The sequence below is a fragment of the Phyllostomus hastatus genome, unplaced genomic scaffold (assembly GCF_019186645.2).
Source record: "Phyllostomus hastatus isolate PE091 unplaced genomic scaffold, TTU_PhHast_1.1 phas_scaffold_501, whole genome shotgun sequence".
Lineage (NCBI taxonomy): Eukaryota > Metazoa > Chordata > Mammalia > Chiroptera > Phyllostomidae > Phyllostomus > Phyllostomus hastatus.
The window spans coordinates 13,626,244-13,630,283 of record NW_025334033.1 but is presented as its reverse complement, the minus strand read 5'-3'; the positions used below and the strand labels follow the sequence as shown (position 1 = coordinate 13,630,283).

At 33.4% G+C, this 4,040-nt stretch overlaps 1 pseudogene; it reads left to right on the top strand.

Annotated features, from left to right (window-relative positions):
- The first annotated feature begins 3,073 nt into the window (after nucleotides 1-3,073).
- LOC123809076 lies at nucleotides 3,074-3,221 on the top strand (annotated as a pseudogene).
- The last annotated feature ends 819 nt before the right edge of the window (nucleotides 3,222-4,040 follow it).

The following is a 4,040-nucleotide window of genomic DNA, read 5'->3' as shown; positions in this document are numbered from 1 at the left end:
ACTGTTCTATGAATTTAACACACACACACAAGCATGTATTCAAATTATCAACAACACAGGATACAGAATACATTCATCCCTCCGAAAAAATCCCCTTGAACTGTCCCTTTCCTTTTATAGCCACACTCTACCCCCAGGAATACTCCCCCATATTAGGCAGTACATGCTTGTGGTTGCTTATTAAATACAGTATTGATATGCTGGTTATATGATAGAACAATGATTCTTTTGTTTGTTTTTTAATAAATTCCCTGATATTGATTCTGGTAAAAATTTTCTTTCTCTTTGGAGGAGCAAATTATTTTGCCTCTTCTATTTGAAAATCACTACAATTGTTGACCACCACTAGTTATGAAAATATATATTCATTAGGTATATTTTGGAGAATAGAAAAGTAGAAGTTTAAGAACAATGGCTTTGAGAAAAAACAATTTTGGTATTAAAGACACCTCTTTAAGGTCCATACTAGAAAGGACTCATAAAACTTGTGCCATTTGGATGGAATTCTCAGGAGAATATTTCATGACTTAGCATTTCCACTTCTAGGTATATATACCCAAGAAATCTGACAACATAAATTCACTCAAAAACATGTATACATGTTTATTTCAGCATTATTTATAATAACCAAAAATAGAGATAATCCAAATAACCCTCAACTGGTGAATGAATGTACAAATGTGGCATGTACATATGATGGAATATTATTCAGCCTTAACAAGAATAAAATTTTGATATATGCTACAACATGGGTGAACCTTGCAAATATGTTATATGGAAGAAGGCAGGCATAGTAGGCCACACATGGTATGATTTCATTTATATGAAATGTCCAGAATGGCCAAAATAAATAAGGTGTTAAGAAAATAAATGGTTACCGGGGGTTGGAAGGAGAGAAAAATATAGAGTTACTAATATGTAATGTGGGGTTTCTCGTTTCTTTCTGAGGTGATAAAAATTTTGTGGAATTGGATAGTGATGATGGTTGTACCCCACTGAATTTTATAAATTAAAAAAAGTAAATTTTATAGTACAAAAAGTGTGTCTTAGTAAAAATAAAGGTATGGCATTAGTAGTGGGACTAAATTATATCTGCACTAAAGGGAGTCCTGATTCATTCTAACAAAACCCAACAACAAATCTGGGGCCATGGCAGTTGAAGATAGTTGAAGGAAAAATAGTAAGTGAATTGGTAAAAAAAATAGAAATTATCTGATCTAAGAGGAAGAAGCAATAATACAGATAGTTTTCCAACTTGATATGTAAATTTAATGCAATTTCTGGAAAAAATACTGTTTTTTTGCCTACCAAAAAAAAACCTTGGTAGACAAATAAAAACCTTATTCTAAAATTTATATGTAAAGCATAGGCTTTAGAATTGTTAAAAAATCTTTGCCAGGAAGAATAAAGTGGAAAGAATTATATTTTTCTCTATTAATGACTCATTATGTAACTACAACAGTGTGTTATTGGCAGAGAGATAGACACATAGATCTGCAGAACTGAACAAAGAACCCAGATATAGATCTAAAGCAATAAACCCAGCTGATATTTGACACAGGTGAGAAAAGCAATTCGATGAAGCAAGGATAGACTTTTCAACAAATGATGCTGGAACATTGGATATGAATCGCCTCTCCCCTCTACCAAAAAAATAAAATAAAATACAAATAACCTCAGCCAAACCTAACACCTTACACCAATATTAACCCCAAATGAAATACAAACTTAAATGTAAAGCTATAAAACTTTTAGAAAACATGACATGGGAGAATATCTTCAGGTCTAGTCTAGGCAAGGAATTCTTACACCTGACACTAAAACTTCAGTGCACAAAAGTAAAATGGATGGCTTGAACTGCATCAAAATGAAAACCTTTAGCTTTCTGAAACTATGTGAAGAACAAAACAAGATCAGCTATAAACTGGAAAAAAAATTTGCAAACTACATATCTAGAATATATTAGAAACTATAATAACTCAACAGGAATAAAACTAATAATCCAATTGGAACATACCCAAAAGGCAAGGAGAAATATTTTACTGATTGAAGCATACAGATGGCAAATAAGCACACACTAAGATGTCCAACATCATTAGCTATAAGGGAAATGAAGATTAAATTTGCTAATAAAACACTACCACTTACCTATCAGAATAGATAAAGTAAAAAATAGTGACACCACTAGGTGCTGTCAAATATGAGGAGAAAATGCATCATTCATGCATCGCTGGTGGGAATGGAAAGTGGTGTATCTACTCTGAGATGCAGTGAGGCCGTTTATTATAGAGTGCTTGCAATTGCCGCATGAACCAACAATTATACTCATGGGAATCTGTCCCAGAATAATGCAAACTTAAGTTCTACAAAACTGGTAACTGTTACAGAAGCTTTCCTTGTAAGAACCAAAACTGGAAAAAGCTAACATATTCTTCAACAAGTGATGGGTTACTATGGAATACTATTCAGCAATAACAAGGAACAAATTACTAATGTTTACAACAATTTGAATGATTTTCCAGGGAATTAAAACAGAGCTAATTGCAAAGGTTTATACATATGATTTCAGTTTTGTAACATTTTGAAGTGATACAATTTTAGAGATAGTGAACAGATTAGTAGATGTGAAACACTCAGGAGGGAGTGGAAGACTAGAAAGAAATGAGTAGTGATAAAATGTTCTGTATCTTGAATGTATTATCAATGTCAATATTCTTGTACTATTGTAACATAGTTTTTCAAGATGCTGCTACTGGATGAAAATGAGTGAAAGATACATGTGACCTTTAAATGTACAATGTGAGAGAGACTTCATTGAACTGGTCAGTCAAGTCACTACATAAATAAGTACACGATGACAACAGTAAACCTTAGGAAAGGGTGGATTACGTAAATATAGAAGTAGCAAAAGAAAAAGACTAGTTTTCAAAAACAATTTGGAGCCATGGAAAGGAAAACCAGGAACACATGACCCATAATACGGGGTGAGGGGGAAGATCAGGCAACAGAAGCTTCTTCTGAGAAGGTCCACATTTGGGACTTAGCAGAAAATGATGGCAAAACAGCTTTTATAATATTTACCTGGCAGGGGAGATATCATGATCACCAAGGTGGGTTTCCCAGGGTGAGGTTTACCCATTGCTCGCTGAATCATCCCCACAATGTGGGGAACTAGACAGCACAGTTTGTGGTAGTGGGCAGCTGTGTTCGCACCCTCCCCTGGAGTGGGACAGTGAATGAGAAGCAGCTACATTTTTAAAGAACTAAAAAACAGCATTCATAAAAAAACTAAAGGAAAATACAACAATGTCTTACCAAATAAACAATATCAATAGATAAAAAATTATAAAAATGAACTAAATAAACATTCTGGAGTCGAAAAGTACAATAACGGAAATGAAAAATTATTAGAGCAGGTCAGCAGAAAATTTAAAATGACAGGAAAAAATTAATGAGCTTGAAGACAGATCTATTGAGATTATGGAATAGAAATAACAGAAGGAAAAAGAAACAGAAACATGAGCGATCTTCAGGGACCTTTGGGAAACCATTAAATACAACTAGTAGGTTTACAGTTGCTCATGTGGAAAATAATACAATAATAAGTAGTAATACAAGAAATAATGGCTGAAAACCTCACAAATTTGATGGGAAACATTTATATGCATACTCCATAAGCCCAACAAACTCCAAAGTAGGATAAACTCAAAGAGATGGGCACCTATATGTATCACTGCCAAACTGTCAAAAGCCAAAGCCAAAAATGGAAAAATAGAATCTTAAAAGCAGAGAGAAAAGATTAACTAATCCTATACCAGTTCTTAAATCATGGACAGTAAGAGTCAGTAGAATAATATATTTAAAGTGATGACAGAAAAAGACTGTCAACCAAGAATCACATATCTAGCACAAAAATTAAGTTGAAATACGTTCCCTGATAAACAAAAGACAAAACTGAAAAGAATTTGCCACTAGCAGACCTTTCTTGCAAGAAATAATAAAGTTCTTATGGCTGAAACGAAGAGCAAACAACAACTTTA